At 37.1% G+C, this 27,270-nt stretch overlaps 1 non-coding gene across 1 annotated transcript; it reads right to left on the minus strand.

Moving 5' to 3' along the window:
• Positions 1-231: 231 nt before the first annotated feature.
• LOC141640573 (small nucleolar RNA R71) lies at positions 232-338 on the minus strand. The gene has a single exon (XR_012543067.1). It is a non-coding gene; the product is annotated as a small nucleolar RNA R71 (small nucleolar RNA).
• Positions 339-27,270: the final 26,932 nt, after the last annotated feature.

Genomic DNA, 27,270 nt, shown 5'->3' on the forward strand with positions numbered 1-27,270 from the left:
CCTAGTGAAGACCCTCATTCTCATATGGAGACTTTTTGTGACTATTGTGATACGATTTCTCAAACCGGAATTACTCAAGACCAAATCCGATGGGTCTTATTTCCTTTTTCTTTGATTGGTACCGCGAAACAATGGTTGAAGAGCCTAGATAAGGCTACTCTTGGTATTGATTCTTGGAAGAAATTGGCACTTGCTTTCTACAAGAAATTCTATCCTCCGTAAAAGACTAACATGTTGAGAGCCCAAATCACCGGGTTCAAACAAAGGGATGAGGAATCTTTGTATGAAGTATGGAAGAGATTCAAGGACACTTGTCGATCTTGTCCACACCATGGACTTAGCAAGTGGTTCCTTGTACAACAATTTTGGAATGGTCTATATGAAGACTCCCGAAACATTCTCAATATGGGATCCAATGGTATGTTCACCGAAGTCGATGACAATCAAACATGGAACAAAATTGAGGAAATGGCGGTCCATAACTCGCAATATAGTAGACCTCGGAAGGCTACTAGAGAAGGAAAGCATGAGGTGGATTCCATTACTCAATTGGGTGCGCTCAACTTAGTGCTCACATTGACACCATTAATTTGAAGTTTAAGAAGGCCATGGCTAAACTTGAAGAGGCCTCCAAATCACCCAAGCAACATGTTAATGCTATGGTAGTATCATCATCAATTCCAAGTGGAGTATGTGAGAGTTGTGGAACTTTGGGACATGACCAAAGTGAATGTAGGGGAACAAGTAAGCAAGTGAATTCTTTCCAAGCATACACAAGTGGCACCCCTTATTCCAACTATTACAATGAAAACACCAAATTCCATCCAAACCTTTCATACAAAAGCCAAAATGTTCAAAACCCTCAACCAACATACACCCTACCTCCAATGAGAAACCAAGCTCAAAGACCCTTTTACAACCAAAGCCAAGGCTATCAAAATCAATCTTCATACAATCAATCCAATGACCAAGGCTTTGATGTTAAAAAAGCGGTCCTCCAAATGCAATATAACCAACAAGAATTTTTCACTCAAATGCAAAAAGATAGCCAAGCAAAAGACATCACCATCAACAACATACAAGCCCACACCAAAATGTTGGAAACCCAAGTGTCTCAATTATCATCTTCTAGCTCTCAAAGACAAAAGGGGCAATTACCACCTCAAAGTAATCCCCCAAGACATGAGTCGGTGAGTGCCATCCATTTGAGGAGTGGTACAAGGTATGAAGGGCCAAAGAAGCAAATTGAGGAAGACATAGTGGAGGCTAGTGACAAGGAAAGAGTTGTGGAGAACTCTAAGGAAGAAGAACCCACCATTCAAGAAGTTTCAAAGAAGAAGAATGAAGAGAAGGCTAAAGAGAAGGAGCCTATTGTGATTAGACTTCCATTCCCAAGTCGTCAAGCTAAGCCTAAGTTTGATGAACAACTTGGAAAGTTCATGGAAATTGTAAAGAACTTAGAAGTCTCAATCCCATTCACGGAATTGATCGATCATATTCCGGCCTATGCAAAGTACATGAAAGACATTCTCACAAAGAAGAAATCCATCTGGAAGCTAGAGACTATTGCTTTCACTAAAGTGAGTAGTGTTATTCTTCAAGGGAAGTTTACCTCCAAAACTCAAAGATCCGGGAAGTTTCTCTATTCCATGCACCATTGGTGACACTACAATCAACAAAGCTTTATGTGACCTTGGAGCAAGTGTAAGTGTCATGCCATACGCGGTATGCAAGAGTCTAGGAATGGGATAACTCAAGTGCACTAATATCACGCATCAAATGGCGGATCGATCAACAAAGATACCTTTAGGGGTATGGGAAGATGTGCCCGTGAGAATTGGCAAATTCTTCATCCCGGTAGACTTTGTTATTGTAGACATGGAGGAGGATTCCAACATTCCTATCATCTTAGGAATACCTTTCTTGCACACCGCGGGAGCGGTGATTGATGTGAAATATGGAGAGCTCACACTTGAAGTAGGAGATGAAAAAATCACTTTTAATCTTGACAAGACAATGAGAACTTCCCGACTACATGGGCCATGTTTCATGGTCGATCATTATAGCCGAGAAAGTGATGGAAGAAGTTGGCATCTCAATGCAAAGAACAAGCTATGGGTAAAGAATCACCACCCATATGGAAGAAGAAAGTGGATAAATCTCAAGGTGCTCCATCCAAAGAGCAAGAAAGTTTCAACAAGAATGAGAGCTTGAATAGCTCACCACCACTCCTGACAAGAAAAGAAGAAGGCCTCATTGGCCATAATGACAAGAAGGAAGAAGAGTTGTTCTCATCAACTCATGATATTGTTGGAGAACAAGTAGATGAAGTATGCGGTCTATGGGATGATGAGTTTGAAGGGTTAGTCAATCCTTATATTGGTAATGCTATGACCCAAGACCAAGGCTTTGGTGATCATTTTCATCATAATGAAGAACAACATATGCAAAGGTCAATTGAAGATCTTTATCATAACAATGAACAAGCCTTCGACTACTTCTTTAAGGTGTTGAGCAACATCAACAACACCTTGGCTATGCCCCCTTGACATCTCATACATGAATGAAAGTTTGGTGGAGTCCTCCCTAAACAACCATTTGTAAATATTCTAACCCCTTTAACTTGCACTTTACTTATTGTAATGCATTTTTGTCAATTTTGGATTTATATTTTTATGCTTTGATCAAGATTACCATTTTGAGAGAAAGTGAGGGAGGGACTTATATGTTTCTTGATGTGTAGTGTGGGGATAACAATTGCCTAGGCTATCCAAGCCTTCGCAGTGCCCCCACAATGAAGACCAAAGTAATGAAGAGGAAATGACTTGGGTTTTGAAAATACCCACGGGTGGAACTGAACCCGTGAGGTACAGGAGCAATCCGAGCGTCTCAAGAAGAACCCGCTCGTCTTGGATGAAAATTCGAGCGTCCTGAGAGAAAGACGCTCGTCCTGATAGAGTTGAAAAGAAAAAAATTTTACTGGGTATGAATCCGAGCGTCTCCTCAGGAATCCGCTCGTCTCAACCCAAAGACGCTCGTCTCAGTGAGAATCCGCTAGTCCTGGTTATATCAAAATTTGGGATTTCACTCTGACCTTGAATACGAGCGTCCTCAAAATAATCCGCTCGTCTCCAAGCAGCAATCCGCTCGTCTCCTCTTGAAGACGCTCGTCTCAGTACGTGTTCCATTTTCTAAAGCTGACTGAGCTATAATCCGAGCGTCCCGTGCCTAAGACGCTCGTCTCCCTCTGCTGAAATTCAGAAACACGGGATTTAAATCCCCCTTTCCCATTTCATTTCATTCATTCAAAACACAAACACACCTTCAAAACCCCCAATTCCTCTATCCATAAAAATCAATTTCCTCAACCAAATTCACCCAAATCAATTCCAAACTTCCTAAAAACTCAAACAAATCACTCTTCTATCAACAAAAAGCCACATAAACATCAAAATTCTCAAAGTTTGAATCGATTTTCTAGGATACAAGGCAAAATTCGAAAATCCTAAATCGATTTGGGTTTTATTAAAGCTTGAGGTTAACACAAGAATTGAAGCAAATCTTTGGTTGTTGATACATACACGGAGAAGAACTATGGCTAGGACTAAAGGTGGAAACAAGGCACCTCCAAAACAAACTCTCTCAAAAAGGCAACAAGCTTTTCAAGCTTCAAAAGCTTTGGTGGTTCAACAAGCAAGAATGAAAATTCAAGAAACTCCTACTCCTATGGTGGAACCTACTACTTGTATTCCGGTTATTGAGCAACTACAAGAATACCCGGAGGTAATTTTCACATCCGATGCTCATAGGAAAAATTCTGTGTCTCTTGCTAAGAAATCGATTTTGCCCACCAAGTTTATTTGCCAAGATGCCTTGACCAAATTGGGTGTCCTTGAAAGAACCAATAATTTTTTTGAGTCTATGGGGTTGCTTACATTGTTTAATATGCAAGAATCGACCTACCCCTCCCTCACCTTGGAATTCCTAAGTTCATTGAAAGTTACAAAGGTGGAGACTCGAACGAATATTGAATTCCGCCTTGAGAATATGGATAGAAAGATGTCCTTTAATGAGTTTGACAAAGTTTTTGGTCTTGATAATGACTCGACTTATGTGAAGAAACCTTCAACAAAGTATGATCCTGCCCCTTTGTGGAAAGCTATTACAGGGAGGAAATTCGAATCCTTCCATGAATGTCGTGCCCTTTATGTTCACAACCCGGGCATAAGGGTGTGGCACAAGGTTGTGGGAAATACTCTTATTGCTAGGAAGGGGACTAATCATTTCACCGAACTTGATTTCATCTATCTCGAGTCAACCTTGAATGTCGATAGGAATTTCACAAAGAAATACAATATTCTTCAACTTTTAATCGAAAGGTGGCTTAATATCGACCATGGCAAGGAAGGTGCGGCCTTTATAGTTGATGTGACTCATATTTGCGCACATTTAGTCCCCTAATTGAGCCTATTTTGCATACTATTATAACATTTCATGGCCATTTTATCCGTCAAAACCTTCCTATTTGCTTTTCTAGCGCATTTCGTATGCTTTGTAGAAAAGGAGATAATAAGACGGAAATTCCCGTCTTTCGTGCATATTTGGAAGCTTATTGATGATATTAGATGAACTAGTATGCAGAGGAGGCAAGAATGATGACCAAGGATGTAGGAATAAAGAGTATATAGAAGGATCATAGGGTTAAAAAGCAAGGATGACGAGAAGGAAGCCATTCATGAAGAAATTGCTCGGAACCCAAACCAAGAGTTGCTCCTCTGGCTCTGAAAGTATGCTAGATGGAACGGCGTCGAAAAAACAAGTGATCTAGGCTTTTGAATCACTCCAATAGGAGTCCGGATGAGAAAATGACGTCCGTTTTACAATCCGAGCTCAAACAAAGAAGCTGTTCGCCAATCCGCGCGTCCCGAGACTGAAGACGCTCGTCCCCTGAAGGAAGACGCTCGTCCACCCCTTAAATCCGCTCGTCTTCCCTTCTTTTTGTCCGAGCATCTTGCTCCAAATCTGCTCGTCTTCCCCTGCTCCAATCCGAGCGTCTTCACCTTCTGGACGCCCGGGCAGAAATCGCCAAATCCGCCCGTCCCGCGCTAAAGACGCCCGGATTCCCAGACAGTCCCATTTCGTCTTCTTCAAGCTTCAAGGAAGGATGAACATCTTTTTCTTGAGACCGGAGTCTCCCTAGAGACCGGAGTCTCCTAAAAGAGACCGGCGTTTCCTCAACAAGGGTCTTAATCGTCATTTAAGCCCTTAGAAAACCCTAATTTATGTAACTAATCCCCACTATATATACCCCATTGGTAATAATCAAACCATTAAGTTTCCTTAGATTAAATCAAGCTTTCTTAGATTAGATTAGGAGTAGATTAGAATAGGTTACTCTTTAATCTTTCCACAAATCTCACATTAATCTCTCCTTAATTATTGTTCAAGTTTATTATTCAAGTTTATTATTGGGTAATTGAAGATTATTGGGTTTATTGGGAGATTGACAACCTTCCATCAATCATCAAGTTCTTCTATTATTCTTTGAATTATTATTTTGGAATCTCCATAGGTATAATTCTCTTAATCCTTGTTTTAATTATTGTTAATCTTTATTACTTGTTCATCATGTTTGGCTTTGTTAGTATGATTGACAACCTTATTAACATGTTAAACTTGATCATGAGTGAGTATTTACTTAGCTAGGATTAGTGGGTAATTAGGGGAAACCAACATGGGAATTGATTCATGCTTAATCTAATGTGTTCACATAATTAAATTTGCTTGCTTGTTGTGATGTCAACTTTATGCATATGTTATGTTTGATGAAATGCTAAGCCTATGAATCCTTGCATTTACAACCATCTCTTACCTATTCAACTTGACTTGTAAGATATAAACCAACTCGAGTCTTGTTAGACCATGCATAGAAGTTGATTAGGAGGAAAGTAAGTCGACTTGTAGGTGTTGTACAATCTAATCGATTCGGCTCTAGGACCCAACTCTTCCTAAGAACCGTAAGATATAAACCAACTCGGTTCCTCCACAACATTAATTGCTTGCTTATAATTGTAAACATGTTTGTATGATCAACACCATGAATCCCCTATGACCCCATGATATCCTAGCACTTTTAATCATTTGATTACATCCTTCCTTTCATTGCTTACTTTATTGCTATTGCTTGCATTAGTCTAGACACAACTACAAACCCCATCAATTGTGACACTAGCATAAATTGAGATAGATAGACTTAGAACCCAAAGCACACCGTCCCATAGATCGACCTCGACTTACCGCTAACTAGTTGTTTGTTGAGTAATATAAATGTGTTTGATTGGATGTGACCCGACGACATCACCCACATCAATAGTAAATGGGGGATTGGTAACATGGTTGGCAAAGCACTTCAACCGGAATTTCAACAAAGATGACACTTATAAGCCGGTTAAGGGAGGCCACCTCATTGATCTAGCCACTATGGTTTAGAAATTCCATTGGGTCAAGAATGACACCCTTGACAACAAATTTGAGTGGCTTACAAAAGAAGCCAAGTCCTTCATTCTACCGAACAAAATTTGCCGACTCAATGTCCGAAGCCCAAACTATCTTCTTCCACTCTCCGAGGAAGCCGAGTCCATAATGCAACAACATAGGGAGGCCATTGCCGAGCCCTCCTCCTCTATTATCACTCCACCCTACCCGTTCACCTACCAAGAATTCCGACCCGAAAATGTTGAGGTGGGTAACGATTACTTGACTCTTTTTAATGCAACAAATGCATAAGTAAGCCAATGAAGATCGAGTTAATGCATATAGAGCTCAATATCCGCCCCTTTTACACCTAGCTAGGCAAGGACTTCTTGACCCATCATGTCCTTTGCCTAATTGGGCGGATAGGGAAGTTTTCTTTCCTAATTCTCCTAGGGATACTAGCATGGGTGATGAGGAGGTTGTTGTTGAGAGTGGTGAAGAAGAAGATTAAGAAGGTCAAGAAGAAGAGAGAAGTGAGGAAGAAGAAGAAATCTCAAGTGATAGTGGTGAAGCCTCCGGGTCTATGGAGGTAGATGATGATGATGATGCTAGTGAGGAAGTTCATGATGATGATGGAGATGATAGTCATGTCGCTATGAGCGACGATTGAGGATTAGCAAGCTTTTTGGAGGATGCCACAATACATTGTGAGTTTCCTACACCTCCTTTAGCTTTGATCATTTCTCTTGTTTTTAAATTTTTATCTTGATCATGAGTTTGAGTCCTAACAACACTTAGAGGACTCCCACCTCGGTCCCATTGAGGTGTCTTTTATTGTTCCCACCATGAAAAATTCAAAATGACAAATTTAGATTCATGCATAGCATTTTTGTGCGTGAACTCCCCCATTTTTGACATTAGCAATAGTGTCTCATTTGGTTTGGGGAAGTTCAAGCATATGCATTTGGAGTTAATTCAAATTATGCCCTGCAACCAAACAAAAAAAAACAAAAATTCATGCATCATATAGTATAGTGTAGTTTTGCATCACTTGTTTATATGTCATATAGTTTGCATTTAGTTTAGAAATCATGCATTTTCATATAGCTTGCATAATTTCCTATCGTATTGGCCATTGAGGACAATGCCCATACTAGTGTGGGGATGGGAAATTCTAACATGACTTTCAAAACAAAAGTGATAAAAATTGAAAAAAATTTGAAAAATACAAAAAGATGTCTTTTTATTTCATAAACATAAAAACCATAAAAAATTGAAAAACCCAAAAACATGTTCATTTCCTTTGTAGTGTAATCTTGTGTATATATTGTGTTTGTATATATTGTGTTTGTCTATCCTTTTTCACATTGGTCGACTACGCCACATCCGAGACATGAGGATATTGAAGACCGCATGGTATGATCTTTCCAATCTCATTTTTCCTCTTTATGTTAATGACTATGTGGCTTTATTTTGATTGATGCGGTATAAACAATGTGATTATAGGATTGCATTTAGATTATTTGGCATACTAGTTGGTAGAAGCATACGCATTAGAGTTGTATATATATTAGTTGCATCATGGCATGTAGTTGTATGGTTAGAAAAGTTTTGTGAAAATGCCTATTTGGGAAGCTTGACAAGTGTATATAAGGCCCTTGAAGATACTTTTTCTTCTTAAGACTTTGCTTGTTAGAATACTTGTAAAACACCCTAGGATATGTCATGCTAGTATCCTTTGACCCAGGGATTAAGGCCTAGTCAAGAGTACCTTGTGGTGTGATAACTCCTTGGCTACCATTTATTCCATGGCGACCCTTGAAACCATGCAACCATCATCCATATTCTACCACATTTTGTCATTAAAGGGAATGGGCACAAAAAAATGTTCAAATTGGAGTTCAAGAATTGAAATGAAAGTCAAAAAGTTTGCAATTCGCATCAAAAGAAAAGAAGAGTAACAAAAATGAAAACTCCTATGCTTCAAAAATAAGCACCCTCACTACAAATGGGGTGACTTTGAAAATGTTCAAAAAGAAAATGCAAGAAAAAGTTGAAATTATCAAGTGTTGAAATGCCAAACATCAAAGAAATGGCAAACAAATGTTCTCAAAAAGTTAAATGCCACAAATTGGGGGGAAAAACAACAACAAAGAGCAAACTCCCCCATAAAACTCAAATACTATTGATCCCTTTTACATTGTATCCACTCTTGTGCATGGTAGAGAGGGGACGACCCTTCTTCTTGTCTAGGCAAGAAGGGGAATTCGCGATCCTCCAAAAAGATTTATAACACCATAGGGAGTATACTCTTGATGAAAGCATTTAACAATTGAGGACAAAGGTACCCTAGCTTGACACAACTTGGAGGTGATTTATTGGTATCCTTCTAGACTTAGTAGTTTGGAGACACTGTATCTATGATGGAATGTGTACCCTTAGATTGCTTCCCTTGTAGATAATTTCCGACACTTAGATGAGGAAAGTGGCTATTCATTTTTATAGATGCATCCATTACTTGTTTTGTGTGCTTTAATGCTAGGATGTGTCGCCATTTTGGCAAGCCCCACCTTGCCTTGCAAGAAGGCATCCTACCTCATGGTTGTCTTGTTGTGAGCTGAAGGGGCGGAGTGAGACCCGCTAATTGTCTCGCATCGGCTATATTAGTAGGATAGTTTGAATAAGGGTCCTAATTTTTGTCACCTCTTTACTCGGGACGAGCAAAGGTTCGGTTTGGGGATGTTTGATGTGAATCATATTTGAGCACATTTAGTCCCCAAATTAGTCTCGTTCCTATGCTTTATAGTGCATAATTGGGTCATTTACTATCTTTAGTTTCCCATTTTTCATATTCTTTGAGGTTTTGTTTCCTGGGTAGGAGAGGGGTGCAAACCTTGCATTTACATGGCAAAATAGAGCTAAATTGATCGCATCTAATGACCAAGCATCAAAGAGAAGACGATACTAGAAGGCCTATGTAGATAATAAAGTGAAAAGGGCAATGACGAAAGGATCCTTGCATCCCTGGATTGATCCTCGCGGATTATGAAGGACGAAAAGAAGAGAAGTTGTCTGCCATGGGATCCGAGCGGATCACAGATGATCCGGGCGTCTCCCTCCACCACCATCCGAGCGTCCCGTGCCTAAGACGCTCGTCCTGAAGCAAGAAGATCTGAGCGTCTCACTGACAATCCGCTCGGATCATACCCCAGAGAGCCCGTGCCAGTTTCAAAGACGCACGGATCATGGCGCGGCTAGCAAAACGGAGATGCTCATTTCCTTCGAGAGGAGCACTTCCTCAACTTTTCTTAAGGACTTAATAGTCATTTAAGCCCTTAGTAACCCTAATCCTTGTACCTAATCATTAGTATAAATACCCCATTGTACTACTTGGATTAGCATCTCATCTTAAACTTATCTTAGTGCTATCTTAATGCAATCTTAATACTCTCTTAATCTTATAATCAACTTTTAATCTAGTCTTAATACAAATCTCAATATTTAATCTTTCCTTAATTTCTCTATTGTTCTTCATTTATTTTGGGTAATTAGAAGATTATTTGGGTTTATTTGAAGGATTGACAACCTTACATCAATCATCAAGTACTTCTATTATTCTTTGCTTTATTATTTGGAATCATCTTCATAGGTATAATTCTCTCTTAATCTTGTTTAATTATTGTTAATCATTTTTATTTATTCATCATGTTTTGCCTTGCTAGTATGATTGACAACCTTGTTAGCATGTTAAACTTGATAATGAGTGAGTAGTTTCCTTAACTAGGGTTAGTGGGGAATTAGGGGAAACAAACATGGGGATTGATTCATGCTTAATCTAATATGTTGTCATAATTAATTTGCTTGCTTGTTGTGATTTCAACTTATGCACATGTTATGTTTGATGAAGTGCGAGCCTATGAATCCTTGTATTTTTTACCCATCACCTATCTTTTCAATGAGACTTGTAAGCTTATACACCAACTCAAGTCTCATTAGACCATGCATATAGTTGGATAGGAAGGATTAAGTCAACTTGTAAGTGTTGTACAATCTAATTGATTCGGCTCCGGGACCCAAACCTTCCTAGGGATTGTAAACTTATACGCCAACTCGATCCCATCACAACAATAATTGCTTGCCTATAACTTGAGAATATGTTTGTATGATCAACTCCCATGAATATCCTATGAACCCATGACACCCTAGTGCTTTTAATCAATTGTTTACATCTCATTTTAATCACCTTGCTTGTTTTTATTACTTTGCTTTTACCTTGTTGATTAGTTTAGTTGATCTCTTATCTCAACCCAAATTGTGACACCCTTAGACACAACTACTTGCAATTGAAAATCCTACATCAATACCCGTCCCTTGGGATCCGACCTTTACTTACCAATTTACTAAGAGTAGTTTGTGAAGTTATAAATATTGTTTTGGTTAGGTAGCTTTTGACGACGAGTTTAACCTCGAACCATACATATCACGTTTAATTTTTAATTAATTATCAACTACGGTTGAGTAAAACATTAAGTATATTTTATTTATATGGGAGATATATTTAATGTATAATATGGGTCCATATAATATGGGAAAAAATACGCTAAAGAGCATAATCAATTTAAACTATAAATCTAAGTTAGAGACTCCTATTACATACCCTTCAGAGTCTAGTCCAATTATGTTCGTTATGCCTGCACTTCAATAAATCCATAGTAGACATGCCTTACCTCTTCTCGACCAAAAATTAGTCACTGCAGGTATCTTGTAAAACCGAGTCATATAAACTATATCAATTGACTGTGCTTAACTTTTTCGTTAGAGATAAAAAGATAAAACATAAGCTTACTAATAGAGGTTCATATCAAACACACCACACTTTGCGCCGAATTCAGAAATGCTCAATCCTCAAATCTCTTCTTGTCTGGTCCTGATCTCTTTGTGCACCTACCCACATCGTTTACACAATCGCCTTTCTATATGTGACTCTCATCCCCAAACTCTATGTCATTTTGAAATTATAATCAAACAACCACTGAATTGAAACAGAAAATCAAATAAAGAACAAGAAAGTGAAAATATAAAATGAACACGCATTTCAATAGTTCCTCAGAAGCTCATTGCTCTATATACACCGTAAGAACACTCAGCTAATTAGAACAAGTACAAGATGAATATTTATAAAGCCTAAAAACATTGATTAAACAAAAATACTCCATAATATCAAAAAAAGAAGGAGAAAGTAGAAAATTGAAAAGGAGAAAACAAAAGAAAAAAAGGGATAATTAGAAAAAGAGTACTAAACTTTCATAATTCAAAGATCTTCAAAAAATAAGGCTCATTTAACATTCATAATTTCAGCAACATTCCTGCAAGGCACATGATAACACAAACATCAAAATCAGGCATGTTGGAGATTTAACTTTAAGCATCTCTAAACGAACGCAAAAAATAAGAAAAATGGTACTTTAGCCAATGTTAAAGACTTATGGTAAAGATCATTACCCCTTCATCTTCTTTGTTTTTCTAGATTGTGATGTTATCTAAAAAAAGATTAATATTAAAAAGCAAAAGGTTAGTAGAAGAAGGCAATTTCAAAGCAATAGTGTAGCTGTGGAAGGAGAGTAAAAAAGGAGATGAAGAGACAATTAGAAATAGCAACCACCATCTCTCAATCAAAACTCCAAGGAAGCAACACATATAAGGAAATTCCGAAATTCGCCGAGTTTGTTCACAATCTGCAAATATCAAGTTTTATGATTAATACATTCCGAATAATACCAGGTGATTCATACATTATACAAAATCAACTACGACAATGAGACTAATGCTACAACTCAAATAACTCGGACCGTCAATGCTCGTCCCGGCCTCTGCATGTCAACACAACCAAACTGCCACTAACTGATTTCCAATATGACCGAAAACATCATATGAATCATCACAGTTGAAACAACCAAACTGCCACATGCATTATGATTCTCAAGTATGCCACAATTACATAGACCAACAATTACCATAACTAGTATGTCAAAATTACCAAATCTCCATAATATAATGCTAACTTCAACAATTTTCATAAGACTAACACAATAATCACTAAGCAAGCATTCATAATATCAAGAACCGAGTACGAAATACCTACCTCAAAGCAACTCCGCAAGCGACACAAGAAACGCTAGAATCCGCAACAACATCACTCCCTACATTAGTAAGCAAATACTAACACAACCCGGTCCTACGAGAAATTGATTGATAGAATTCACCAATATAGTTATCTAATTACTCAAATCCCTAATTATAATACACCAATATCAATGCTCCCACTTTTCCCTAAATTCTAGGGTTAAGGCAACTATAAATTGAATTAAAACTTTGAAAGCGACTTACCATCAGAAATAAGCAAAGGAAAGGTCAAAGACGATATAAACTTCTCAAATTCCATGCCTCATCTTCAAGGTAGATGATACAAGGTTTAGAGAGAGGTAGGAGGGTTCTAGAGAGTGTTTTGGGTGGCTAAATAACGGAGGATTATTGTCCATAGGGTATAAGTCCCGAAATTAAACCGCGTAATATACTTCCCAGACCGGTCCACTTGGCCGATTACTCAAGTGTACTCGGTCGAGTGCTCCCCACTCAATCGAGTATTCCCAATACTGGACTGAGAATTCCTCAATCGTTATAGTACATACCACATAAACTTCGCTCAACCAGGTTTGTTTCTCTAAAGGCATTCATAGAAGGTTCCTATGCTCCCTCAAGGTCTATCACTATTCCCAATGCGTCCCTAAGGTCAGCCTATCGGGTATTACATCCCCATCATACACAAACAATAGTTCTAACTTGAGGAAACATTAAAATAATATAATGTTGTTCAAATACACAGATTAGACTCTAGACCTACATTTAAATAAAACTGAACAAATAATCATACCCCAGGACCGCGAGGTGGGTTTGAGGTGGTTTAGAACTAATGTAGGGCCCATGTTTCTTCTTATATGCTGCTTCTTAACTCACACCCTCCAGGGTCATCCACTCTAGAGCAGCGTAAGATATTTTTCTTAGAGTCGCCGCCTCGGATTGTTGTGGTCAATGGTGTGTTGGACTAAAAAAAGGGTCTAGAGCTTCTATTTCAATACCATTTTCACGAAGAATATCAGGATAAGTTTCATGGTTTTTGGTCCATGCCCAACAAACAACTTTGAAAAAATGAACAAATATCATAAGAACAAGGAAAATTGGCTAAGAGTGGGATGGTGGAATTTTTTTTGCTCTTCTCTAGGTTTTCAAATATTAAAATAAGGAATATAGAAAGGGTAAAATAAGAATTATATACCTTATAAATCTTAAGAGTAAATGATAAAACATTCAATAAAATTATTTCTCACTTAATCAACTAATAATACGCAACCACTTCAAATAAATCATTAAATTACTTCGATTCGATTTTGATTGATTGCTAAATAAGTAACAATCGTTATCTTTTGTATGTCAAATACATAGTTAGAAATCATCATCATTGAAATAAAAACTAGTTTTTTGGAGGATGCCACAATACATTGTGAGTTTCCTACACCTCCTTTAGCTTTGATCATTTCTCTTGTTTTTAAATTTTTATCTTGATCATGAGTTTGAGTCCTAACAACACTTAGAGGACTCCCACCTCGGTCCCATTGAGGTGTCTTTTATTGTTCCCACCATGAAAAATTCAAAATGACAAATTTAGATTCATGCATAGCATTTTTGTGCGTGAACTCCCCCATTTTTGACATTAGCAATAGTGTCTCATTTGGTTTGGGGAAGTTCAAGCATATGCATTTGGAGTTAATTCAAATTATGCCCTGCAACCAAACAAAAAAAAAACAAAAATTCATGCATCATATAGTATAGTGTAGTTTTGCATCACTTGTTTATATGTCATATAGTTTGCATTTAGTTTAGAAATCATGCATTTTCATATAGCTTGCATAATTTCCTATCGTATTGGCCATTGAGGACAATGCCCATACTAGTGTGGGGATGGGAAATTCTAACATGACTTTCAAAACAAAAGTGATAAAAATTGAAAAAAATTTGAAAAATACAAAAAGATGTCTTTTTATTTCATAAACATAAAAACCATAAAAAATTGAAAAACCCAAAAACATGTTCATTTCCTTTGTAGTGTAATCTTGTGTATATATTGTGTTTGTATATATTGTGTTTGTCTATCCTTTTTCACATTGGTCGACTACGCCACATCCGAGACATGAGGATATTGAAGACCGCATGGTATGATCTTTCCAATCTCATTTTTCCTCTTTATGTTAATGACTATGTGGCTTTATTTTGATTGATGCGGTATAAACAATGTGATTATAGGATTGCATTTAGATTATTTGGCATACTAGTTGGTAGAAGCATACGCATTAGAGTTGTATATATATTAGTTGCATCATGGCATGTAGTTGTATGGTTAGAAAAGTTTTGTGAAAATGCCTATTTGGGAAGCTTGACAAGTGTATATAAGGCCCTTGAAGATACTTTTTCTTCTTAAGACTTTGCTTGTTAGAATACTTGTAAAACACCCTAGGATATGTCATGCTAGTATCCTTTGACCCAGGGATTAAGGCCTAGTCAAGAGTACCTTGTGGTGTGATAACTCCTTGGCTACCATTTATTCCATGGCGACCCTTGAAACCATGCAACCATCATCCATATTCTACCACATTTTGTCATTAAAGGGAATGGGCACAAAAAAATGTTCAAATTGGAGTTCAAGAATTGAAATGAAAGTCAAAAAGTTTGCAATTCGCATCAAAAGAAAAGAAGAGTAACAAAAATGAAAACTCCTATGCTTCAAAAATAAGCACCCTCACTACAAATGGGGTGACTTTGAAAATGTTCAAAAAGAAAATGCAAGAAAAAGTTGAAATTATCAAGTGTTGAAATGCCAAACATCAAAGAAATGGCAAACAAATATTCTCAAAAAGTTAAATGCCACAAATTGGGGGGAAAAACAACAACAAAGAGCAAACTCCCCCATAAAACTCAAATACTATTGATCCCTTTTACATTGTATCCACTCTTGTGCATGGTAGAGAGGGGACGACCCTTCTTCTTGTCTAGGCAAGAAGGGGAATTCCGCGATCCTCCAGTATTTATAACACCATAGGGAGTATACTCTTGATGAAAGCATTTAACAATTGAGGACAAAGGTACCCTAGCTTGACACAACTTGGAGGTGATTTATTGGTATCCTTCTAGACTTAGTAGTTTGGAGACACTGTATCTATGATGGAATGTGTACCCTTAGATTGCTTCCCTTGTAGATAATTTCCGACACTTAGATGAGGAAAGTGGCTATTCATTTTTATAGATGCATCCATTACTTGTTTTGTGTGCTTTAATGCTAGGATGTGTCGCCATTTTGGCAAGCCCCACCTTGCCTTGCAAGAAGGCATCCTACCTCATGGTTGTCTTGTTGTGAGGTGAAGGGGCGGAGTGAGACCCGCTAATTGTCTCGCATCGGCTATATTAGTAGGATAGTTTGAATAAGGGTCCTAGTTTTTGTCACCTCTTTACTCGGGACGAGCAAAGGTTCGGTTTGGGGATGTTTGATGTGAATCATATTTGAGCACATTTAGTCCCCAAATTAGTCTCGTTCCTATGCTTTATAGTGCATAATTGGGTCATTTACTATCTTTAGTTTCCCATTTTTCATATTCTTTGAGGTTTTGTTTCCTGGGTAGGAGAGGGGTGCAAACCTTGCATTTACATGGCAAAATAGAGCTAAATTGATCGCATCTAATGACCAAGCATCAAAGAGAAGACGATACTAGAAGGCCTATGTAGATAATAAAGTGAAAAGGGCAATGACGAAAGGATCCTTGCATCCCTGGATTGATCCTCGCGGATTATGAAGGACGAAAAGAAGAGAAGTTGTCTGCCATGGGATCCGAGCGGATCACAGATGATCCGGGCGTCTCCCTCCACCACCATCCGAGCGTCCCGTGCCTAAGACGCTCGTCCTGAAGCAAGAAGATCTGAGCGTCTCACTGACAATCCGCTCGGATCATACCCCAGAGAGCCCGTGCCAAGTTTCAAAGACGCACGGATCATGGCGCGGCTAGCAAAACGGAGATGCTCATTTCCTTCGAGAGGAGCACTTCCTCAACTTTTCTTAAGGACTTAATAGTCATTTAAGCCCTTAGTAACCCTAATCCTTGTACCTAATCATTAGTATAAATACCCCATTGTACTACTTGGATTAGCATCTCATCTTAATCTTATCTTAGTGCTATCTTAATGCAATCTTAATACTCTCTTAATCTTATAATCAACTTTTAATCTAGTCTTAATACAAATCTCAATATTTAATCTTTCCTTAATTTCTCTATTGTTCTTCATTTATTTTGGGTAATTAGAAGATTATTTGGGTTTATTTGAAGGATTGACAACCTTACATCAATCATCAAGTACTTCTATTATTCTTTGCTTTATTATTTGGAATCATCTTCATAGGTATAATTCTCTCTTAATCTTGTTTAATTATTGTTAATCATTTTTATTTATTCATCATGTTTTGCCTTGCTAGTATGATTGACAACCTTGTTAGCATGTTAAACTTGATAATGAGTGAGTAGTTTCCTTAACTAGGGTTAGTGGGGAATTAGGGGAAACAAACATGGGGATTGATTCATGCTTAATCTAATATGTTGTCATAATTAATTTGCTTGCTTGTTGTGATTTCAACTTATGCACATGTTATGTTTGATGAAGTGCGAGCCTATGAATCCTTGTATTTTTTACCCATCACCTATCTTTTCAATGAGACTTGTAAGCTTATACACCAACTCAAGTCTCATTAGACCATGCATATAGTTGGATAGGAAGGATTAAGTCAACTTGTAAGTGTTGTACAATCTAATTGATTCGGCTCCGGGACCCAAACCTTCCTAGGGATTGTAAACTTATACGCCAACTCGATCCCATCACAACAATAATTGCTTGCCTATAACTTGAGAATATGTTTGTATGATCAACTCCCATGAATATCCTATGAACCCATGACACCCTAGTGCTTTTAATCAATTGTTTACATCTCATTTTAATCACCTTGCTTGTTTTTATTACTTTGCTTTTACCTTGTTGATTAGTTTAGTTGATCTCTTATCTCAACCCAAATTGTGACACCCTTAGACACAACTACTTGCAATTGAAAATCCTACATCAATACCCGTCCCTTGGGATCCGACCTTTACTTACCAATTTACTAAGAGTAGTTTGTGAAGTTATAAATAATGTTTTGGTTAGGTAGCTTTTGACGACGAGTTTAACCTCGAACCATACATATCACGTTTAATTTTTAATTAATTATCAACTACGGTTGAGTAAAACATTAAGTATATTTTATTTATATGGGAGATATATTTAATGTATAATATGGGTCCATATAATATGGGAAAAAATACGCTAAAGAGCATAATCAATTTAAACTATAAATCTAAGTTAGAGACTCCTATTACATACCCTTCAGAGTCTAGTCCAATTATGTTCGTTATGCCTGCACTTCAATAAATCCATAGTAGACATGCCTTACCTCTTCTCGACCAAAAATTAGTCACTGCAGGTATCTTGTAAAACCGAGTCATATAAACTATATCAATTGACTGTGCTTAACTTTTTCGTTAGAGATAAAAAGATAAAACATAAGCTTACTAATAGAGGTTCATATCAAACACACCACACTTTGCGCCGAATTCAGAAATGCTCAATCCTCAAATCTCTTCTTGTCTGGTCCTGATCTCTTTGTGCACCTACCCACATCGTTTACACAATCGCCTTTCTATATGTGACTCTCATCCCCAAACTCTATGTCATTTTGAAATTATAATCAAACAACCACTGAATTGAAACAGAAAATCAAATAAAGAACAAGAAAGTGAAAATATAAAATGAACACGCATTTCAATAGTTCCTCAGAAGCTCATTGCTCTATATACACCGTAAGAACACTCAGCTAATTAGAACAAGTACAAGATGAATATTTATAAAGCCTAAAAACATTGATTAAACAAAAATACTCCATAATATCAAAAAAAGAAGGAGAAAGTAGAAAATTGAAAAGGAGAAAACAAAAGAAAAAAGGGATAATTAGAAAAAGAGTACTAAACTTTCATAATTCAAAGATCTTCAAAAAATAAGGCTCATTTAACATTCATAATTTCAGCAACATTCCTGCAAGGCACATGATAACACAAACATCAAAATCAGGCATGTTGGAGATTTAACTTTAAGCATCTCTAAACGAACGCAAAAAATAAGAAAAATGGTACTTTAGCCAATGTTAAAGACTTATGGTAAAGATCATTACCCCTTCATCTTCTTTGTTTTTCTAGATTGTGATGTTATCTAAAAAAAGATTAATATTAAAAAGCAAAAGGTTAGTAGAAGAAGGCAATTTCAAAGCAATAGTGTAGCTGTGGAAGGAGAGTAAAAAAGGAGATGAAGAGACAATTAGAAATAGCAACCACCATCTCTCAATCAAAACTCCAAGGAAGCAACACATATAAGGAAATTCCGAAATTCGCCGAGTTTGTTCACAATCTGCAAATATCAAGTTTTATGATTAATACATTCCGAATAATACCAGGTGATTCATACATTATACAAAATCAACTACGACAATGAGACTAATGCTACAACTCAAATAACTCGGACCGTCAATGCTCGTCCCGGCCTCCGCATGTCAACACAACCAAACTGCCACTAACTGATTTCCAATATGACCGAAAACATCATATGAATCATCACAGTTGAAACAACCAAACTGCCACACGCATTATGATTCTCAAGTATGCCACAATTACATAGACCAACAATTACCATAACTAGTATGTCAAAATTACCAAATCTCCATAATATAATGCTAACTTCAACAATTTTCATAAGACTAACACAATAATCACTAAGCAAGCATTCATAATATCAAGAACCGAGTACGAAATACCTACCTCAAAGCAACTCCGCAAGCGACACAAGAAACGCTAGAATCCGCAACAACATCACTCCCTACATTAGTAAGCAAATACTAACACAACCCGGTCCTACGAGAAATTGATTGATAGAATTCACCAATATAGTTATCTAATTACTCAAATCCCTAATTATAATACACCAATATCAATGCTCCCACTTTTCCCTAAATTCTAGGGTTAAGGCAACTATAAATTGAATTAAAACTTTGAAAGCGACTTACCATCAGAAATAAGCAAAGGAAAGGTCAAAGACGATATAAACTTCTCAAATTCCATGCCTCATCTTCAAGGTAGATGATACAAGGTTTAGAGAGAGGTAGGAGGGTTCTAGAGAGTGTTTTGGGTGGCTAAATAACGGAGGATTATTGTCCATAGGGTATAAGTCCCGAAATTAAACCGCGTAATATACTTCCCAGACCGGTCCACTTGGCCGATTACTCAAGTGTACTCGGTCGAGTGCTCCCCACTCAATCGAGTATTTCCAATACTGGACTGAGAATTCCTCAATCGTTATAGTACATACCACATAAACTTCGCTCAACCAGGTTTGTTTCTCTAAAGGCATTCATAGAAGGTTCCTATGCTCCCTCAAGGTCTATCACTATTCCCAATGCGTCCCTAAGGTCAGCCTATCGGGTATTACATCCCCATCATACACAAACAATAGTTCTAACTTGAGGAAACATTAAAATAATATAATGTTGTTCAAATACACAGATTAGACTCTAGACCTACATTTAAATAAAACTGAACAAATAATCATACCCCAGGACCGCGAGGTGGGTTTGAGGTGGTTTAGAACTAATGTAGGGCCCATGTTTCTTCTTATATGCTGCTTCTTAACTCACACCCTCCAGGGTCATCCACTCTAGAGCAGCGTAAGATATTTTTCTTAGAGTCGCCGCCTCGGATTGCTGTGGTCAATGGTGTGTTGGACTAAAAAAAGGGTCTAGAGCTTCTATTTCAATACCATTTTCACGAAGAATATCAGGATAAGTTTCATGGGTTTTGGTCCATGCCCAACAAACAACTTTGAAAAAATGAACAAATATCATAAGAACAAGGAAAATTGGCTAAGAGTGGGATGGTGGAATTTTTTTTGCTCTTCTCTAGGTTTTCAAATATTAAAATAAGGAATATAGAAAGGGTAAAATAAGAATTATATACCTTATAAATCTTAAGAGTAAATGATAAAAAATTCAATAAAATTATTTCTCACTTAATCAACTAATAATACGCAACCACTTCAAATAAATCATTAAATTACTTCGATTCGATTTTGATTGATTGCTAAATAAGTAACAATCGTTATCTTTTGTATGTCAAATACATAGTTAGAAATCATCATCATTGAAATAAAAACTAGTTTTATTACCCGTAAAATCCACGGGGCTAGCTATGAGGTCACGGTGGTTGTGTTATACAAGGCCGGATTTGCGATAACACTGAGCCATATGAACAAAAGAGCCTCGTATGAAAAAAAAAATTATTTACCAATACGTATATTGTCATAATATATCATCAAAATATATTTATTGTTATGCATATGGCCACAAGTTACTAAACTTTTGTCACAGTTTATTTTTATTTTGTCACGAATATTGCTACGTTTGTGCTTCTGTTTTTTTTTGGTTGTTGGTGCGTAGTGGGGTCTTATGTTATTTTTTCTATATTTTACTTTGTTATTCAATATTTTTTGGCAGGTGGTGTGTTTTTTCTTTACTTTTTTACATTTTACATTGTTTTTCTATTTTTCTTTTTATGGGTCACATGATGTGTTTGATCTTTTATTTTCTTTGCTTATTATTTTTTCTTTTTGCACTAGCGTGCATTTTTTTTTTGATATTTTTTTCAGTTATTTTTCTCTCTTCGCTTTTATTTGTCTTTATCTTATTCCAACAATAAACATGGAACTATAAATTTTAGTATGTATTTTAATTTTTGGTTAATTGATGAGAATAATCCAAATTATACCTCCTCTTCTCATACTAATCCATACTCATGTTTAACTAAGAAAAGTCCGAACTAAGCCATCATTTTTCTTTTAATACACTGGGTGAGAGGGTACCTAATGGTCAGGTCACACTTACCAGGAAAAAAAAAACTAAAATCAATAAACCTCTAATAAAAAGAAAAAAAGTCATCTCCTCCGATCCCCCTGCTTTCAACTTCTACATTATCAACCATCAAACCCACAAAACCATCGTCACATTCATCTCCCTCCCTCTCTGCAATTGACTACTACTCCGCCGCCGCCGCCGCCGCCACCACCACCAACGCCCCTTTTCCACTACGCCACCAACCTAACCTTTCTGCAACCTGACTACTACTCTGCCGCTGCCTCCACCATCAAATCCCCTTGAAATTAGCAATTAATTTCATCAAAATCCCATTCAAACTTCAACTCATATTAAAACAATAAATTTTATCAAAATTCCCTTCAAATCTCGCTTTCTACCTCTTCAAATCTTTATATTAATAATCAATTTTGGACTCGGGATTCTTCAATGGTCGGCCAGAATTTACAAGGGTCGGGATTTGTTGGAGAGGAAGGTCGCCGACGACTAAAGGCTTGCGACGACGACAATTATAGATTAGGGTGTCGCTGATTGTTACTGTCGTTTTCTTGGGTGGTGTTGTATGTGTTGGAGAGTGGGTGTGGTGTTAGTGTGGAGGTGGGTGGTGTGTTTGGATCAAACAGTGGTAATTCATGGTTGAAGGTTGTATGCATGATTACGATTCTGGATACACAATTCATTGTTTGTTTTTGTGGTTTTTGTATTTTTAGGCGTTGAATAATATTAAAATTAACTCAATTAGGGAAATGATTGTAAATTCATTTTAGTGACATCTTCAAAATTTCTGGAATTTATTTTTAATTTGGAAAAAAATTATAGATAATGGAAGAGGAACAAAAAATGGGATCCACTGCCTTATGACCTGATACTTTACCTATTATAACAGGTAAAAATTAGGACGGGTTCAAGGAAAGATAGATGAGGTAACAGCTCGGTTTTTTCTCAGTTAAACGTTAGCATGGATTATTATGAGAAGGAGGGATATAGTTTGGATTAATCTTATCAAATAACCCTTTAATTTTTTATTATTGTTTAATTTAATTTAGAATTAAATATGCTAAATTTTAATGTTTATTATGTTAGTTATTTGCATTTAATGTTTACAAATTCATTTTTGTTTTCTTTTTTCTTTTCAAAATAAGAAATGATGATGTGGCTTGATAAATTGTTCTTAAATAGTTGAATGGTGAAATGTTATGCTATTGATTGACTTTTTTTATTATATTTATAGATAGATGAGCAGAAGTACAAATCATCACTTTTCAATAATCAGTCCTTGTGCAAGACAAAATAAATATTAGACATTAATACCATAAGTAACACGGTTATTTAATTTATTTATTGAGGATTGAATATTGTTCATCACATCGTAACTTATGAGAGAGAAGATACCTCTGCTTTTCATAAAAGCCAGCAGAAAACAAAGTATCTGGAAAAATAAACGGGTTACATTAACAACCCTTAAAAAATGATAAAAAAAATTTGTTATTAATTTTTTATAAAACCTCCTTATACACGGGAGAGAGGATAAAGTGAACCAGCGTTGTTTAATATTGGAGAAATTTTCACCAAATTAGTGGGTTCGGCGATTTTAGTATAAAAGATTTGTTTTTTTTTTATACGGAGTACTAATTATTTCAGTGTTGTTACTGTTGTATAAAGATATTTCACCAAATTATAATTTATGATAAAATTACCTCAAAAGATTATTTTCTCAACGATTACCATTTATGTTAATAAAATTAGTAAAATTTGATGAGAACTCTATTAGTAGGTTCAACGATGTTAGTATAAAAGATAATTTTTGTATAAAAGATTACTTCTATCAACAATTGACTCTGCATTATTGTTAGCGCTCAATTTTGTTAGGGTACTAAATTTATTATTTTAAAGGTACATGGACTTATTATTTGACGAATAAGTGATTTAGCCATCCAAGGTGATCCATGAAGAAGAATAGTAAAAGCCCAAGAGAAGAACGCTAGAATAAAGGAAATCGTCAAGCGCTCAGTGTAATACCCGTAAATTCGCTAAGTATAGTCTATATATTAAAGGTCTTACTCAATGGGCTAAAGCATTTGTGTGCACGTGTGAATTGTGATTTTAATAGATTGACTGATATGGATCAGGTTGGCGCAAGTGTAGTTTTAGTCGATCAAATATTGTGTTGTGTTGTGTTGTGTTGTGTTGGGTACTAGTCGAATCCAGTCGATCGACTATGTGGACTAGTCGATCAGCTAGTCTGGGTAGTCGCGGGTTTTTCAGCTTTGTTTTATTTCTTTCCTAATTAACCTAGACTTACCAAAGCTGTGCTCGTTTGGTTTGCATAGGGGAATTAAAGTCCCATGAATTTAGAAAACGCATGAATTGCTCAAAATGCATTTGGTTGGCATGCGGGAATTAAATGCATGTTGGAGTTTAAAATTATCTAGGGGCTAGGTAATTCAACTTCTCTATAATGGAGGAGTTGATAATTCATGGAAAAATAGAAATCACATGATATTAGATAGTCAAACGACTCCCATTTTGTCAATTAATAGGAATTTAGAACTCCCCCGTCTTTAAGAGGCAACTAAACAAGTCGTCTTAAATTATGTTTCTAATCAATTTTTTACACTTCAGACACTGTTTCGCTAAGCCCTAGACCGTGACAGATCGAACCCTTATTGGGATTTAGGGGATTTAGTTTATGATCATTTTTTTACACGCACTGTATGTTTGTATATGATTAATATAGGTCGTGAATTCATAGAGGAGTGATTTTAATCTTGTTGTTGGCTTTTGTCTCGTGAATAATTGCAAAAAGGTTGGGATATCTTACTCACTTGTGTTATTTTTATGGTTGTCCTAACATATGTTGTCCTGCGATGAGTTCCTTGTTATTGTTTGTTGATGTTGAATCTGGGTAGGTTGATATATATTGTTGCTATTGAGATACGTTGTATATAGTTTATGATCCTACTCACTTCCGTTGTATATAAATATTTATTACTTAGTTTCTGATTTTTGATAATGTAAGACAGTTGGTCAGATTTATGTAATTTAAATTAAAGTACCTTGTGTTGTTTGTCGTTTTTATTCACTACCTCGGGCAACCGAGATGCTAATAGGCCCATTTAACTGCGAATGTCTTGCTAAAGGCTCTTGGTTAAATGGGGTGTTACAAAGTGGTATCAGAAAGAATGAACCCCTAGTAGAAATTGTTAGGAGCGCCTCTTAGTCCGATTAGGGAGACGTCCTCAATGCTTACTATGGCCCTTTCAGTTTTGAACCGGTCACCGCAGCGAGTGTAAAGATAGTGGGTAGATAGAGTGTAATGCTACGTGAATTGCCGAGTGAAATTTATTAGGGTGCGACGTGTGGTTGAAAGAATGGCAGATTTGAATTGATATGAGGTTGACGAATTTGGGATGATAGATATCAAATTGATGTTATTAGCTTAACAATTGTGTGTGAATGATAAATTGCGTGAATTGTGATGATGTATTGTTTTCACCTGTTACTAGTTATGGTACGAATGTTATATGCATGTAACACCCCCATTTATTTAGGAGCCTTTAGCAAGACATTCATAAATAAATAGGACAATTACCATCTCGGCTTCCCGAGGTAGTGAATAACAAACCACAACAAACCAAAGTACTTTAGATAAAATTTAGCGATGACATGTTCTTTACAAATTAACCAACTAAATAAAGTGATTACTAAACTATATAATCTAGACTTCTAGGTAGACTGGCCGAGTCCACACGCATCCCCATAAGCTTCCAAGTGAGCTAATCTTAAGCACCTACAAATCTACTCCCCGTTTATGGTTCATCAGAGGTGTTCACGAATACACGGTTAACCTCGCGGTTGAGTAGGATAACAATCTTAAGACAAATAATATATATAGTATAAAGATTCAAACACAAATGCCAAATTAACCGCTCTCATAATTCAGCCCTCAACCTCCCGTTGAGTCACAATTCAGCCCTGAACCTCCAGTTGAGTAGACACACCAGAGACAGGTCTACAGAACCAGCCTGAGGCCTTACACCACCACGGAGGTATTAAACGGTGTCTGCCAGTAAGTTTATAATACATCACCCGAAGGATCTTAACATGATGTCTACCTCAGGCTAAACCTGATATCCAACCCATTATCAAACCATGAGTAACAACAACAATGGCTACCAACCACACCGTCTCAAAAATAACCAATACAACCGCCTTTAATCACAAAATGTAAGATATGCAATAATCCAATAATCCAAACAATTCAATCCACAACATCCAATTAAATGATAAATAATAAGTCTAGTAGAATCGTTATCCTACCTGGCAAGCAAATACTCCGTATACAGCAATACAATAAGTAGAAATCCAAATAAAGCTTCTCAACAATTCCGTCACCTAACATAAATAATTATTCCATTATTATTATTTATACTTTATTTATATTTCATTATTAATTATCATATTTATTCATAGCTCATTATTATTAATTATTATGATACACGAAAACCCGGGTCAACTCAACTTAGAACCTGACTCACAAATATTACTAATTAATTAATTAATTATCCCGACTAAACTAATTAATCAATCCCAACTCAACTTGAACCCTAAGTCATATAATCACCTAAAACCGTTCACCAACCCATGTCAAAACCCGTAAACGCCATACCCATACCTAACAAACACAGTTCAACCCGTATTCACACCTCCCTTAAACAACCCACGAAACTCGCCCAACCACCTCTGCCATCTGCCCTACCGTGAGTCACCACTGCCACCTACCCGGCCACCGCCTAAACACCAGCAACAACCACCTTACTCATCCACTATTATACGCCCTAGCAACCCAACTCGCAACATCAAACAATACTCACAACCCACCTGAACCACGCCCCTTCTTACCCATTTTATACCACCTTGTCACCACCTATTCCAGCACCCACGACCACCACCCAACTCTCCTCTCAACCTTCGACAAAAGCCACAGGGGAAAACACCCTAGTTCAGGCCACCAACAACCACCAACCCCCTCCCCCCCCCCCCCCCCGAAATCAGCCCCCAAAACACAGGTTAATCCCCTGCTTTACGACACCCAAACACCGTGTTTAAAACACCACACCATGACCAACACCAGACCGCACACCTCCACAGACCACCACCATAGACACCTCTGGCCCACGGCGGTTCCAATGGTACCATCCAACCTCAGTCACGGTCACAAACATGGCTATGGCGTTCGTCTTAAGACGATCAAATACAAACACTATTACTTCCCCTGTTTTTGCGTTTTTACTACCACCACCGCCACAAGCCACCACATGCAACCACCACGACACATCCACCATGGTCCATGGTCAACTCTCTCCCCCACAACCAACCAACCCAATCCCAAGCCACGATGGTCCCGTTTAGGGGTTCAATTACCCAATTAATTACCCGATTTCCCCTTTATAACCACCCACAATAACCGCCTGTATTTCCTCATTTCTCGTCGAACAATGGTGGTCAACAGTGGTTCAGATCAAACCCTGGTGATCCACGGTCATGGTGACGCTCTTAGTCCGTCATACGGTGGTCTAGTTTACGAGTTATATTCGTCTTAAGGTGAGTATGTTAAGCGACGATAGAAAATTACCTTGTGACGGTCTCCTAGCTAGAATTCTCCTCTTTCTCCTCCTAGATCTCTTTTCCTCTATTTGATG

The sequence above is a fragment of the Silene latifolia genome, unplaced genomic scaffold, assembly GCF_048544455.1.
Source record: "Silene latifolia isolate original U9 population unplaced genomic scaffold, ASM4854445v1 scaffold_88, whole genome shotgun sequence".
Lineage (NCBI taxonomy): Eukaryota > Viridiplantae > Streptophyta > Magnoliopsida > Caryophyllales > Caryophyllaceae > Silene > Silene latifolia.